General features: G+C 37.2%; 1 protein-coding gene across 1 annotated transcript in view; it reads right to left on the minus strand.

Moving 5' to 3' along the window:
• The window catches only part of LOC126372481 (rab11 family-interacting protein 4), a 120,802-nt gene that overhangs the window by 80,549 nt on the left and 22,909 nt on the right, over positions 1-17,344 (minus strand). The window contains exon 2 of the mRNA XM_050018274.1: positions 7,745-7,803. The gene's annotated coding sequence lies outside the window, so the exon portion shown is untranslated. The remainder of the gene's footprint in view (positions 1-7,744; positions 7,804-17,344) is intronic.

A 17,344-nucleotide genomic window follows, 5' to 3' on the forward strand; every position in this document is an offset into this window, starting at 1 on the left:
ACAAGCTTAAGCACTAAACTTATTAAAAACAAATGATACAAAAAAAAGAAAAATAATAATAATAATATGTAAAAAATAATAACTAACAATTCATTATACCGTGCCAGAATAAAACATGCTGAATTAAAATAAACTATTTAAAAATAAGACGAAAGAAAAGAAAAATGTCTGCAGTAAACAAAACAACGAAGAATCAACGTTATGACGTCCCCAACCAACACTCTTTCGCCAAATTACGCTTAACTGTAAGCAAACTACAATTAAAGATATCAAGATCCAGGTATTTATTTGCGTCATTTAAGCTTCTACATGCACGCCATAGAAAACAATCCTGCCGGTAATTAGTGGATGCTGAAGGCAATGACATCGGTGTGTAAAATCTACAGGATCGAGTGGGAACACTAAATGAAAGCTTGCTAAGCAGTTCCGGGCAGTCAACGGACCCATTAGTTAGCCTCAGCAAATAAGCTATGTCCGCAATATCACGTCTCGCTTTAAGAGGTAAAAGGTGATGCTGCTTACAAATACTATAGTAAGACGAGGAACTATAAGGTTTCCTTAATTTATAGCATAAGAATTTGATGAATTTTTTCTGTATGGATTCAATACGGTCAATATATACTTGATACCTGGGATTCCAAATTTGAGAAGCGTATTCTAACTTGCTTCGTACAAAAGCACAATAAAGAATTTTGAACGTTTTTGCACGCACAAAACAAGAAGAAGTACGCATAATGAAACCCAGAGCTTTCGTAGCATTCTTTACTATATTATCAATATGTGCATCGAATTTCAGCTTAGTATCGTGAACTACACCCAAATCTCTCATGTCAGGTCTCTTTACTAATGTATGTCCTCCCAACGAGTAGGACGTTACGACATTAATATGTTTACGTGAAAAAGTAACAACAAAACATTTAGAAGGGTTTAAATCTAATTTGTTAGCCCGACAGTATTCGTCCAGGCGCACAAGATCCGACTGAAGTGCGCAGGCATCATCTTCGGATTTAATTTTAGCGAAAACTTTCATGTCATCCGCAAAACACAGCAATTTTGAGAAAGAGAAACAATTGCTGATATCATTAACAAAAATATTAAAATAATAAAGTACCAAGCAGAGATCCTTGGGGAACCCCACTGGAATGATCTTAAGGATCTTAAGAAGTTTAATAACAATTAATACCTTTTTACTGTACTTAATAATAATTATTACCTTTCCATCGTCGTGGTGGTGTACATCATGGTAAATTCAGTTTGTTTGAGGGGAGGCACGCTGCGCTTGCGCTCTGAGATGTTTATTGGCTGGGTTTTACAGAAAGCGTCATGTATGCCCGAGAAAGTTGTTATACGACGTAAATCTGTGGAAAATAGTATACATCCTCTCTGTCTTTCCCGGAAGAAGCGGGGCGATGATAGGGATAGATATAACACATAAAATTACTTATTAGCTATTACCCGCGGCTTCGCTCGCGTTAAATTCAGGGTAACTTATGTGCCAATTTTTAGCTTCCTACCTTATAAACTACAAAAAGTCCCATATAATTTTCACCCCCTCTTTAAAGGGGGTGGAGGCATATTTCCAAAAAAAGAACTGAAGTACACAAACAAACCGCATACCAATTTTAGCTCCATACAAAACTCCACTACCCATTTTAGGGAACTGAGGAATTAGAAAGAAACAAAAAGTAGTCTATGTCATCGTCCATCCCTTCAACTATCTCCACTTAAAAAATCACGTCATTTCGTCGCTCCGTTTTGCCGTGAGAGACGGGCAAACAAACAGACAGACACGAACATACACGTTCTCATTTACAATATTAGTGTGGATTATTCGTTATTACATCTCTACCTACCTATAACACGTGGCAATTTTAAAAGGTACCCGTTGTTGGGTGTTCCGTCACGGCTATCATAGTATTTTAAACGCTTTCTGACTTTCATTATTGTAGCTTATTATTTAACTATTGGCTTTTATTGTCGAAGCGATGTGACGTCATCACTGAAAGTCGTCGAAAATGATGGCCGTTACAAAAACTAAAGATTTATTTTAACATTAAATGAATAATCATACATTTATCTGTAGGTAAGTAAAGTGGGTACTTATATATTTGTATAAATATAGATGTATAAGCCAAGTGTGGAATGTAAAATTCTAGGTAGTGGCTAAGCGGGACTTGATTAAAACTTGTATAGTACCTGAGACCAGGAAAATGGAACTGGAAATGGACTCTCACATAGCGCACTGACAAGAAATATAAATATGTTATATAACATTCATAACATGGTCACCGACACCAAAAGCGGTAGGAAAGTCCAATATATTATTATTTGTATGTCATTTCTATATATCGGGCCGATTCGGGCGTATGAAATCCCGGACTTTAGGAAGGCGTGCGTGGTGCCAAGGCCAACACGTAGAGGCCCCTTAATACCATAATGTGGTGTGACACTAACCGGTGATTATCCCTGTATGCACTATGGGAGAGCACCCGAAGACAATCCCCGGTTCGCGTAGGACTATTTCAGGTTATGGAAACAAAGGGAACTGGGCTATTGGGTTGGAAGTTAGTGGACCGGGATACTAAGCCAGTGGGGACTATGGCGTTTGCTCGACCAATGTTAATAACAAATATACAATGAGCAGGCGGTAACCCGCCACTCACTGGATGGGCCTATCTAGTCGCCACGACAGGACGGCAAGGCAGCAACATGGTTGTGAGCAGCTCAGGGTGTCGAGAGGTGTACACCGCTTTCTGCGAGGCGGTTTACTCGGTTTATTATTATTATATGAAAAAAGGGTTGGATCTGATACAGCCCGAGTGTTTATTGCGACCTTGTGAGATCTATAGTGACCAAGTCCCTAATTTAAACATAAAGTGTATTTTTGGGAGCAAGCTCTATGACATTCTGGGTGTCGATTCTATGGCTTCGAGAGTTCGGCTTCTACTGTACATATATGAGCCTAATGCACAGCAGATAATATATGTCTAATACATATTTTGTTACAAAAAAATACAAAGAACGATTAAAAAGCCACACTAATAATACCGTCACAATGAAATAAGTACATATTGGCGAAATATCAAATCGCAGAATTCCAAATGCACTCAGCACAGTTGCTCTAACCTTTCGAAATTGGAACTCATTCATACTAAGTAGGCAAGGCACCTACTACAAAGCGTTCCATGCACTGTACTGCATCATGATTCGAAACTTGGCAAAAAAACGACTAGGCATTTCACCCGGCGTCGCGCAAGAAATAATAGACTTCTTGGCCAACTAGCCGACAATCGCCAATTGGCTTTCGACGAAATGCAATAAGGTAAATAGAGCGAAAACACACGCTGCACTAAGTTTTTTGTGTTACATCTTGGCCTTGTAAATACGCTGCTTTATATTATTATTTGGATCGTAAATTACATGTGTTCGTATGTACTATGTAACGAGTAAATAACATGTTGTGTACACCTACAGTTTAGACAACATAACATTAAAAGTAAGTAGGTATTGTTCTGTTACTAAGTAGTAGCTAAGGTACGTAAATAAAATGTGTCATGTCCTTCAACAACCTCTGTGGTGTAGTAGTTAGAGCGTTACGCTCGCGATCTGGAGGTCCGGGTTCGATTCCCGAAGAGACATTATCTAAATCACTTTGTGAGAAAGTCCTTTGTTTGGTAAGGACTTTACAGGCTTGAATCACCTGATTGTTAGAAAAAGTACGATGATTAACCTAAAAAATCACCTCCACTGGTGGTGGAGTATTCACCATACTCCCTCCGGCTGATTGAAGGGAGGCCTGTGCCCAGCAGTGGGACGTCTATAGGCTGATTATATTCGTGTTATGTCATGCCATACTTCAAACATACCCGCTATGTTATCAAATTAGCATATCATGACAATTATGCGTTGCAATTATTTTGCGACGATATTTAGTTATTTTTGAATATCTATTTATTACTCTTTCCTTCACCTGACTTATCGAAGATTTGCCTCAGATGGCATTCACTAATTGGCTGGACAAATGAAGACTCATCTAGTAGATAATATTTTATCGTGCGTAAATAAAGTATAAAGTGAAAGAAACAAAAGATAAAAATAAACTAGTCTCGACTCTACATTACCCTGAAAACAGAAGTTTATACCTTATTTCTATAAACAGACGACACATGAGACAAAATTAAAAAGACAATGATAGTGCCAGTCTCTCCATCAAAATTAACTCCATTAATTTTTAATACCGTTTCCAAAATAAACTCAAGTAGAGAAAGGAAACTGTAAACAATTAAAACAGTACGATCGTAAAGTAAATGAAAGTTTTTTGCTTTTTACAGGTAAAGTAAAAGGCATAAACTCACACACGCTCGTGATCCCAATAGGTTTGGCAGACACAAGCAATCAGAAGACTACTGGCAGCCATTTTTATACAAAGATCCAGTGTTGCCAGACACATACTTTGGAATTTCCCAATTTCCTGCAAAAAAAATACCGAAAACGATACTTATTTAATTTAAAATTGTAATAATTTCCATAATTTTTATTTATTCATTGTAATCTAAACAATCCAACAATCCAATCCAATCCAATCAACCAATCAACCAATCCAATCCAATCTCATCAGTCATCCCGTGATCATGGCACTTGCAACAGTGTCGAAATATCGGGAGTCTCATATCTCCATTTAAACGCGGTAAGAACCCGTTACTATGTGCTTTAATTATAATTTTTATTTTCTTTTTTTCTCCTCATTGTATAATATAAATAATGACGTTGATGATGTTTGATGGTTGATGGGGTTGGTAATTCACCCAACAACCCTCACGATAGAAGAAGAAGAGAAGAGAAGAATATATAATAATTGTATTAGAACTCCGCTCAACTAAAGAATATACATACAAATGGAAGATAGCTAGTACTTATAGCACTGGTTATAGCTATTGTAAGCAGTGCTTTAAAATTGTTAATCTTCTAGCATCATCATATAAAAATTGTAACAATTAGTTATTAAGTTGTTTGGAACAATAAATACATTTTATTATTATTCATATAATTAAAAAAAACCCTAAAACGCTTTTGTCAATTAAGTTTAAAGTTCTGCGACGAGGCATGGTAGATGTCAGAACAAAGGCAGTGGACCGGATCGATTGCACTGCGTGGTACAATGACCTTTATTGCGCAATCTGTGTATTGATGTTTGGGAATATTGTATTTGGAAACCAATACCTCACTAAATCGAGCTTTCTTATTGGATCTTCTTCTATCGTGTGGGTTGTGAGGATTACCAACCTTATCAACCTTAGTGACAGGGTTATTATTGAGCCGCCAATGGCCCCTGACGTGGCTCATGTAACGACTACGTACTTATAACAGAAAGTAGTAACCGGGACCAACGGCTTAACGTGCCTTCCGAAGCACGGACCATCTTACTTTCAGACAATCAGGTGATCAGCCTGTAATTTCCTAACCAAACTGGGGATCACAAAGTAATTTTTGTGGTAATGTCCCCACCGGAATTCGAACCCGGGACCTCCGGATCGTGAGACCAACGCTCAATGACTGGCCCACGGAGGTCGTTCTTATTGGATGGTCCATGTGGATGGGTGACCGCTTAGTAATTACATACATAAGATCCCGCGTATTTCCCATCGGGGTAAGCAGAGATGCTTACCCTAGTTACCATTTAATAATGCACTTTTTTATAATTGTCCTATTTTAAAAAGAAAATATAAGTATGGTGCCCTAATGTTGGAGTGACCAAAAATATATATTATGTACCTACTAGAACTTCAATACCAATGGGGTAATTGACAAGTTTCAATTTAAGTAAACGTCTTTGATATGGGATGGACATGTTAATCCAATATATTTTCATCACTGTCACTGTCGCTTGTCATAATTGTGTGTAACTTGGCTAAGGCCTTTAGTAACACGTTTTAAGTTTTTTACAATACCTACTGCACTAGATTCCCTATTGAAATTTTTGGTTTTCTGATTTCAATAACCTCCTTTACGACCCGATAATATGTGTTTTAATTATGATAGTAACCGCGTAAACCTCACACATAAACGGCCTATATACGTCCCACTGCTGGGCACAGGCCTCCCCTCAGGGGGTACGGAGCATACTCCACCACGCTGCTCCAATGCGCGTTGGTGGAGGTGTTTTTACGGCTAATAGCTGGGACCAACGGCTTAACGTGCCCTCCGAAGCACGGAATCATCTTACTTTTTCGGACAATCAGGTGATTCAAGCCTGAAAAGTCCTTACCAAACAAAGGACAGTCTCACAAAGTGATTTCGACAATGTCCCCATCGGGAATCGAACCCGGACCTCCAGATCGTGAGCCTAACGCTCTAACCACTAGACCACGGAGGCGTAAACCTCAAACAATGTGTAAATAAAGAAATAATTCAAAAGTGTGTTTGTTTTGATATCGAATTTGTTTACATCGAACATTAGGATTTCAAAGAATTCGTTTTGTCATACCTACGCGTAATTTATTCGGACACGCACTATACGTATTAGTCCCGTGACTATTTATTTCTATAATAATATACTATGTAGCCTTATAATATATTATACCTTGTGTAGCTTTGATTGCCTTCAAATTACTATCTTAAAGCGTGATCACTATACATTATTATATCAAAAGTACCATTAATATGCATAACTATCGGTTCTCGAGCTCTAGGTATGGCCTTTGGCATTTTCGTAATGAAAGGTGTGTGTGGATTAGACAAGCTTTCTGTTTCAGAACATAGATACCATTTTGGTTCCTTTCAACAAAATTACTTACCTACTTATATATAATATAAACAAACACGTTTACAAATTAAGACTTCATCTATAGTGTGGGTTGTGAGGTGGATGACCAAATACAGTAACCTTCCTGTCAGGGTTATTATTGAGCCGCCAAAGGCATGATGACGTGGGTATTGTAACGACTACGTACTTACATCAGTAAGTAGTAATCAGGAGCAATGTCTTAACGTGCCTTCCGAAGCACGGATCATAGTTAAGATTATCTCTACAAGACAACAATAATACATACTTTAGTAAGTCTAACGTAACTGAGTTTAATTGATAATATTTAACTGCAAAAGAGTTTATAGTCGCATTTAGTTTCTATTTTTGCGCGTACAATATTAAGTACTTACCTAACTAAAGGACCTATTTATTTTGTATTTAAAAATATAATTTAATATATTTATTTACATTTCACGACATTAGTGCAGAAGTGCCAATGCGCCGTGAAACTTTTATAATAATATAATAAGACTTAAGAAACATAAGTATACTTAAACAGTCATAACCTCCAATAATAAAATTTAAGGTTGTTTACACTATTAACATAGAGGAAAAAACACCAAGTAACACTATTAGCTACCGATAATAAAACTTTAAAAATAATATATTTTTATGACTAAGGAAGTGGTCTTTATAACGTCTCGTAAGTTTTGAATATTTAAACAGGATGAGTGGTCGTCCCGTGCCGGACGGATGCTAGAAACGTGCTTAAAATTCCGCCGATGTTGTGTTAGTCCTCTGCTTTTCACCATCATCAATTTAAGACCCACGCGCTTGTCGGTGTAGCATTTTCCATTCCAGTCTATCAAAGCCCAATTCCTTGACTTCCCTATAAGACATGACGTTAACTTTTTTTTAATCTGTTCCACGTAAGCTCTCGGACTTCCCCTTCCTCTCTTTCCTTCTATGATGTTTTAAAATTAGACTATATTTACTTACCTAAATTTTAGTCTGCTCTGCTTTGTGATAACTTCACGAGGCTCGATTTCGGTAGGTATCTGAAAAGAGATAAACGCATTGTTAGACACTTCATATTATTATGTAGTACTTATTCGAAGTGTTTCCACATACTACATATTATATTTCAAGTTAATAACGTTTTGTCTAGCATAGTATATGCTCGTATAACGTAGTATAAGGAAGACCTAAGGGGTTGCAGAGGCGGGGATGGGAGCCAACGGTACGGCAATGCGGGACGAAAGAGACGAATCACAGGGACTGTAACCTGACGGAGGGCAGCAGTAACTGTCAGTTCTATTCACAGGCGGAGGCCAAGAGTCCTAGTACGGCTCTGAAATATACTACTCTGGGCGCCATCCCACATGCGCCAGACAAAGTACTGCGAGGCGGAAGGCAAGAGGGAACCCACTGCCCTATTTTTCCCTAAAAAGTGGCATGGAGACTGCTACACTGATAGGAGCGTGGCTCTTAAATTAGTGCTGATGAGTATATGGTCATTAATATACCTTAACGTGTTCACAACTATATTCCAATTCGGGTTGTACGTGAAGCATACTTACTTCACCCACAAGTAAACCCATTAAACCTCTTTCTGACGTAAACAAACATAATTTGATAATGAAGATGTAACATTACAAAGTAAATAGCCCTTTCTTTCCGCCGCATTATGATAAAAGACATGTTTTTAATGGAGGTTTTCTACCGTTACGTAATAAGTGAGTAGTGACGATAGGTTTACGCAATAATGAAACGAAATAACACGCTGGGCTAAGGCTAAAAAGTCTCCCTTTTTTGACAATGATGGACAATGCGATTTGCCGGTTAATAGCAAGAGCGGATCCAGCTTTTATGTCCGAGGGGTTCACCAGGGCGCAGACAGCCTATCTCTATGGAGAATTCAATAAAATTGCAGTGGTCACCCATGGCCCAACCTGTCGCCCAAGGTGTGAGGGTGAAGGGGGGTCATGACCCCCATGACTCCTCCCACGGATCCGCCCTTGGTTAAAAGCCATAGGCTCGCCCCCATTTCACAATGACTGAAACCTAGCTGGCGAGGAGTTGGAGGCGTGATGCTATCTGCAACAGTTGCAGGCGTTCTATGTTTATGGACAATGAGATGAGATGATGCTGCATGAGGCTTAAATCACATGATTGTTCGAAAAAGCAAGATGTTTCCGTGCTCCAGTGGGCCCTTTAAACTGTTGGTCCAGGTTATTAGTCATAAAACACCTCCACCAACCCTGTCCGGTTTATTGAGGTGAAGCCTGTGTATAGTGTGTATACATATAGTTAGGCTAATAATTCTTAAACCTATATATCTATATGTTGTAATTTTGAATGCCGTGTGTACCTGTAATTGGAATTTTATAACTTTACAATATGTGCATGTTGGTATACCTATTTAAATAAATAAATGCGGCATAGTCCCATAATGACTCTATAACGTAGTAAGTACATAATGTATTTAAACAAAGTATCGAAGCACTTATAGGAATACTATTTCTAACTGATATTCTTAAGAAGACGCCTTACGCTTTCCAACTAGTAAAATCAGTTACTTTTTACTAAACGTCAAAACACGAAATACTATGGAATCTGAATGAAAAAGCACACTGTGTCGTCATAGAAAAACGTGATAAAATGTCGTACTCATTATTACGTTTTCAAAAAGAAAAACTTTTTCGTAACTTTTAGATCTGTCTTTATTTAGTAAGTAATCAGAATTTCGTAATTTATCTTGAACCTAGTAGTTACAGGACACAATTGATTTGTCAAAGATAGGTGGAGGTAATAAAAAAAGATTGTTTTAAGGCTTACCCCGCGAAGCTGAATCAAACGTAGAACACGAGGGCGTGGGAGTCTTAAATGTCAAGATAAACCTTTCAAGGTTGACGTTGCAATGTACAATGGCTCCGAATGGAATAGGAGCTATCGGGAACCCATCATTCGATTGATAACGTAAAGAGCGCATGACACGCAACCAGAATGAACGGTGTACATTGACGGATTCATAATAAACTCACGACTATATCCCAATCGGGGTAGTCAGAGGTACATCCATCGCAAGATGAACTCAGTACCCACACCTCACCGAGCTTTCAGTTAGATCAACGTGATACTCGTAGATAGTGAGGCATATCGCCGTCTATAACGGTCGAGCCAACTGTGTTAGTGAAAATTGCGCTTAAGTTAAATTGATAAAGCATTGGTGCAAGTCTGGTACAGGGTTTTGATCCGATTCATAATATAAAGTTCTATAAGTACGTATCTAAACAATCTACGCAATACCTACTATATTCTTCCATTCCATTCTATATTCTTATTTTCTATAAGTATTTGTATATTCTTTCTTACGCTTTAGGATGCTAAAGCGTAAGAAAGAATATACTTTATGTAGAAATATAAAAGACTATGCTTTATATGCCTACTTACAACACGGAGAGGCTCAAAACAAATGTTGCGATTTAGACCACTCGCCTCTACTTTTAAACTGACATGTCATAGTTTGTAATCACCAACAGTCACTGGACCCAAAAAGCAAATATTCAAAGTCAATGGATAGTAAAATGAACCTGATTGAATTGAAATGTAGGTAGGTTATCTATCTGGCCTATCTACCTACTGGCTGACCTATCTGGCTTTACGTAAGTTCTGTCAAACGTCATCAACCCCATAGCATTATCCCGTTTTTCACAGGGTCCGCTTACATAACCTGAAGATTTGACAGGTCCGGTTTTTTACAGAAGCGACTGCCTGTCTGACCTTCCAACCCGCGAAGAGAAAACCAGCCCAATAAAGGTTAGGTCACATACCTCCGAAAATGCTTTTCTCGGGAATGTGGGTTTTCTCACGATGTTTTCCTTCACCGCTTTTTTCTGTCAAAGGTCAGATTGTGCGAAATAGCTCAAACCGTTGTTGAGATTTGATACACTACGTAACTTTGTTTAACGGTATAATAGTTAAAGATTTTATAATGGAAATATAGCTGCAAATTTTTCATGGAATCCTATAGGTTGTTTCACTTCGTGGAAGTTGTGTAATGTAGGTACTTTGTAAAAGCACTCTGTTTTAATAAAACGATGTTATCAGTTGAACCTTGCAAAAGTTAATCGGTAAGTATTGTCTTCGAGTTTCTTTCAAGGGTTATGAAAACTGTTTATTTCCTTTAGCATTGACGACAGCTAATTGTAGGTTAGAAAAGAATAGGGATGACAATAATAGGGAAGAAAAGTACATTACGAAAATTGTATACTCTATGGTTATTGGACAAAAATACATTTTTCAGTCAAAAAGCTGGTTCGAAAACAAAAGTATGTTGTACTGTGATGCACCGATAAATTTCACTAGCCAACTGGACAAATTGGTCACGCACGTTCCAAACTGTACTACCTATCGATTGACAATTGGATTCTGTTCGTGCGTGAAAGAAGCCATTTGGTCTGTAGTTTTCAAATAAAAATCAACTTTATCTTTTTCTTTTCTGGTTGTTTTTGGTGTCTATTTGTCGTTACGTTGTGACTAGTTAAGTCTTCAAAAGGACTGGACAAGATGCATTCGCTTTTGGTAATGCAGCGCTTAAGCGAAAATAAAAGAATGTAAATGTTTGGGATGTTATGACAAGAGAATCATGTGATATTTTGTCAGCTTATGTAAACCACATAAATTCGGTATAAAAAAACCCCACGCCGCGTAATCCCTAATGGGGTAAGCAGAACCACAAGTAATGGAAGTCAATTTGCAGCAACTGTTGATACGGAGTCCTATGAATGATGAAACTTATGATCCCATAAAATTGTCACCCCCTCTTGTACTTCTAACTTGTAACACAATCGTGAAAATTGTGACACAATCTTTGTGTCGGATTTTACGACATGCTCAGTAGGGTTAACATGCGCAATGTGATAAAATTATCGATCGATTCAATAAATTTTGTCGAAGCCGATAAGTTTGTTTATTTCCCTAACATGCGTGCCACGTGATTTTGTTCGTATTTTGACAGAACGATATGATTTATTTGGGTCACGTATTAGCACCAATCGACAAAACGACATAATTATATCGTCAGCATCGATAAAATGACCGTGACAAAATTTTATCACGCTGCGCATGTTAGCCAGGTTGGAAGATAAGCAGGTAAACGTGTTATATGTATACTTAATTGGTTCTTATTATATCTAAGAAAATAAACTAAAATAAGTTTCTCCTGTAAATGTCTTGTTAAATTTCTGTGCAATAAAGTGTTTTATTTTGTATGTCGTTTCCATATCTCGAGCCTATCGAGCCCCGGACTTTAGAAAGGCGCGCGTGAGGCCGAAGATGGCTTCAAAAAAAAAACTAAAATTCAAAAATATTTATTTTTCAAAAGTCGCTTACAAAGTTAGCGCTTTTTGAACGTCAAAAATTAAATTACATATTATGTAACTAGCTGTAAAACTACTACCACATCGGAATCTGTAATGCTGAGGGAAAGACGTGGCTAGAAAACCTCCCAGTACAGGGCCCTAGTCCTACTGTTTCATGTTCTGCTTTCTTTCTTTGTTTTTTAACCCCAGTTTGTATTACATAAATTATAAACTTAAATACACTAGAAACACTTATATACTTAAAACAGACGATGAGTTGCGGTGTACAGAAAAACCTGTCAATAGGTTTATGAGACACCGTTTCTGATTGTAAAATGTTTATTGTTACTTTGAATAAAATGAAAAAAATAAAATAAGTATACAATAGTATTCCAATAGCTTCGGCTACGTAGAAGCCCCTTAAGACAATTGATCATTATTATTACAAAAACCATTCTGAGACTAGTTAAGAAAGCGAATTATTTTAGTAGCAGTAGCCAATGATAGTAGCAAAGTATGAAACACAATAGTTCGCTTTACAACGTTGACTCGCACTTGCAACATTGATAGATATCGATTTTCATTTGTGTCAAGTTTCTACTTCTTAAGCAATGGGGTGATTGATAGACCAGATCGTGGATTCTTATAGACCACTGGCCAATTCAATTACGACACTAATAAAGAACTAATATGAAAGAAAAATTGACAGACATACACTGCTTACTTATAGGCCATTTTAGGTTTAGAGAGAGTTTATGTGGTAAGGAAAATCAAGCTCGTATCGGTGCGACCGGAGGGAATCCCCTCTAACATAACATAAGCTCACGACTGAGCACCGCCGCTGACGTCACTATAACAGTTTTTTTTTTGACGTGACTTGTTGTAGATTTGCCGCAGATGGCATTAACTACTTGGCCGGACAAATGGGGAGCGCTGAAAGCTCTCACCCGGTATAACGTTTAAGACATCAGGCCTGAGGGTGCCCAGTTGGGCGCGAAGCTCGGCTCAGGGCGCCGTCTGAGAGGAATGATATTTGAAAGAATTAATCGAACCTAGCGGGTCGATAGCGATAAGCGCTGATTGAAGGAAATCGTCGACGCCGGCGGGGTCGGTATCGGGGTTCACTATAACTGAAGTTGCTCTACTTTACTACTCCAAACATTCGGTAATGAAAGAAGCAAAAGTAAACTTAATGCTCGCGAAATAACGTCAAGAAACTCCAGCCTTAACGCGTTTTGTCCAGCCGAATAGTTAATGCCATACGCAGAAAATCTACAATACTTAAGTCTCGTTAAAACAGACTGAAAAAGGCTGCGGGCTTAGCACCGTAAGCGCGCGACTCTTTCTCGCCTCGACATGTCACCCGTCACTCTCTCACAGTACTGCATAGAAAGAGACAGATGATCTCTGTCGCGGCGAGAAAGAGTCGCGTGCTTACGGTGCTAAGCCCGATGACGTTCCTTCCGATGGACTTGTTGTATATAAACTCTTTATTAATAAGGACACTGGCTGTTTTTTGTTATGAAGTTTATCTACTTGTTTTTTTAAATTGTTCCATTTTTCACTCTTGTACTATCTGCCTAAAGGCTAGGTAATACAGCTCTCTTTATTTACGTTTGCATCTTTTTACTGCCGCACTTACAAATATGAGCTTTATCAAGCCAAACAAATGCAGACAAAAATCAATTTTAAGTTAATATTTTTAAGTACGTGAAAGCCTCTTTTGTGTAACGAATATGGATTCACGTTTACGTAATGATCTTCTTATTACGATAGTTATCGCGCTACCTTCACTGTTACATCATGTCCATTTGTATAATATTTGGTTGTTTACCCGCCCATCTTCACATACATACATAATATGACATAAATGCATAAAAACACACATCCGTAACTTTTAAAAAGTAAGCAGAGGCTGCAAAGTTAAGAGGTTAGAAAAAAACAAATGTTGTTCCACTCCTGACTAAAAGCAGGTTTTGTTGCCTGGAAGAAAAAAAAATATTTGTTTTGATTTGAAGAGATTTGAAGAGACTTTAGAATTATACTATGTTTTTCTTATATCTAGTAGTAAGTTGATGGTGTTGGCTGATTCCCTTTAGGTCCATAAGGTCCAAATTCCTGTACACACCATATAATTTCATTTTAAGTTATACCTCTCATTTTCTTATCCGGTGAAAAAGAAAGTCACGGGTAATCGATAGGGTCATTTTTGGAACACACGTCAATTTTCAAACACCCTTCCCAAAGTTTTATATTGGCCAATAACCCGACAGAATTAATTTGACAGTACAAGTCAAACGGGTTGCATATGAGCGAGATGACTCTTTTATTCGCTCGGGTTATTCACTAATTTTAAAATTAATTGTCAATATACAATCAGAGACCGTTGGGTAAAAATGCAATTCCATCACGAAATAGCAACACAAAGTGTACAATATAGCAACATTTATGTATTTACAATGATTACAAAAAAATGTTTGCCAAAAAAAAAAATATGTTCTTAAAAAGAAAAAAATATATAATCGCGAGTCTCATATTCCTAATTTTACCCGGTAAAAATTCGGTATCAACATCACCAGCCCATTAACGTCTTTCGGATGTTCTGTATTTAAAATAATATTGAATACAACTTCAGCAAAATATACAATAAATAAAGGTCGTCGCGTATCGCAACTCTACCGTGTAAGTAACCTACGCTTTTTTTCTAGCTAGTCCCTAGTATTGAGTAGCTAAGTAGGCAAGTAGCGCGTATTTTTACGCTCCAAGTAACAGCCCACTCTTGGTCACTGCTCCAATTGGCAATGGTTATAGACAGTTCCTAGTATTGCAGACCACTGGGCTAGATCAAATTACTGGGCTTGGGAACTAAGTTACTGCAATACCTATATTTGAATTTAGTGAGTAAGCACATTTGCAATCAGAGGATTGCAGAATTAGACTGTTTATAAGGTAGTTGTAGAGGAGGGCAATAAGGTAATTGATTGTTTTTTTTTTGTCACAGCCCCACATGAACACGACAAAGATAGGTCGAAGATCCATTTTCCGATATCTCATCTAGCACCAGAGATATAATATTAATAGATAAAGTCCCGTTCTAGCAAAACGGTTGTTGTATGTAGCTATGATGGTAGCTTGTATGGCACAAGCAATGTATACAAAGTTCACAATCCCTTATTTGGTTTTATACACGGAATAACAGAAAGAAGTTGAAAGGTCCAAGTGAACTCGAAACGCGCGCCGTACAAGTATGAACAAATATTTCATACTTCAGCTTTGAACTCCAGCTGACCGCAAACTTTATGATAGACGGAGCTTAATAAAAGGTCGTCTTGCGCATTATAACCTGCAGGGCAATAAATCAAAAATCGACTATCATGCAAGGAGATCCCTCCATATCACAGGAAAGCTATAAACCTTGGTATGATCGGCTATTTCTCAAAAAAATACTTTTGTATGCAATATCCTGCGAAAAGTAACGATAAAATTGCTTCTCACGTAAAATAATATGCATTGCTGGTAAGGTGGCTATGGAATTTGAGAAGCAGTAGAGCTATCGTAGTTATCTGTTTGCAGGAGTAGTAGTAAAAGAGAGTGAGATTGAACCGGCGACAGCGGTTCTCATACAAAATGCGCGTTAGGATCTTTCCAATCTCTTTCTTCTATTCCATGGTTTTATATTATGCTCGCGCATAAGCAACAGCTAAAACAGTCCATGTAACTAACAATAATAAAAACAGACTACAGAACAAAACTCATGACGAATTACAGAGACAATTTATTTTTATATCCAAACAGAATGTCAATTGGTTTGACCTTTAGTAACAGTCCGAAAATGGGCATAGTCTATCAGTGGACAGAGGTAAAATCGATAGACGACGTTCCAACTAGGCTTTCGTCAGTTCACATAAAACTCATTTAATAGAGAATGGCTTTTGTAATGAAATTTATATTGTACGTGATAAATAAAAAGGTCAATTTTATTTTAACATGTATCACAAGGTAGGCTTAGACCTTGATTTTGAATTTAGACACTAAAACATCTTAATGATGATGAAAAAAAATATTTACTTCAAAATTATTGAATACAGTGAAAGGACATAAACCACATAAACATAAGAATATTTTTTATAAGTAAGTACCTACGGGTTTTAATGAGTTCATGAAAAATAAGTTTGTATTTTCAATTTTATTTTATTGACGGAATATGGTAGTTTTTAAATTACCTACCAAGCTGGCAAGTTTGGTAAAAAAAAATATTCCTAGGCGCCATATAAAAATAAAAAGTAAAATCAATTATTTTTAAATAACATATGGCTATTGCAATATTTTTTTAGCTTAAGCGGCGCCTACATTGCCGAAAGTGAATGGCAATTATTAAAAAGGGTTGAAGGTTACAACGTAAGAGATTGTGCTGTGAAAAAAAGAAAGTGGTTTTTGAAACTGTTATTGTTTATTTTGCACTGTTAATAGCGTGTTGTTTTATGTTTATTATATATTATTACACTCAATACCTTAAAATATAATTATAGTGTTCTTGGCATTTAGTCTTCTTGTGATTAAAAAAGAACAAATTCGTATCACTAAACACTATCCTTTGCGCTCCGCATTTTAAGAAAACATTTTCTCAGAAACAATTACTTGTTCCTATATACGGTTTCAATGAATCATGTCTTTATTTAATTTAACGGATTGTCTTTACATCTTATTTAGTTCCGCACAAAGACGCTGGCGCCTACAATAATCGACTCCCATAATAGGCAAGAGACAAATGCCTGCCAATGCCTAAAGCCTTGTATGGAAATGCGTGTAATGCCTATAGGTATCAATGGATAACGCGTGTAATGCCTGCAGATTAGTCACGCAGATTGTTGAGGAATTCAATAGCCGTGTAGGAGCCAACCTTTGCCTGTTGATGACTTTGTTTTAAGAGTAAAAATAAAATTGAATAAGAATGTGGGCACGAGAACAGGTTAAGACTTTTTGTGTAAAAAAGTTTATAGGTACTTATTTGTGTGTATTTGAATAGAGCAGCTTTAGACCATATAAGTGAATGTTCATTGTACAAAATAGTGAGGATTCTTTTGTAGTTCTATATGTGTTCGCGAAGAATTCCCACTTTTGTGATTTCGTTCTTTATTCGTTAAGTGTCAGCGATACATAAAATACTTTACTTATTGAACAAAAACAAAATAGACCTTCACTTACGAGTACAAACTAATAATTATGAGCTCTACGA

Source organism: Pectinophora gossypiella, chromosome 14 (assembly GCF_024362695.1).
Source record: "Pectinophora gossypiella chromosome 14, ilPecGoss1.1, whole genome shotgun sequence".
NCBI lineage: Eukaryota > Metazoa > Arthropoda > Insecta > Lepidoptera > Gelechiidae > Pectinophora > Pectinophora gossypiella.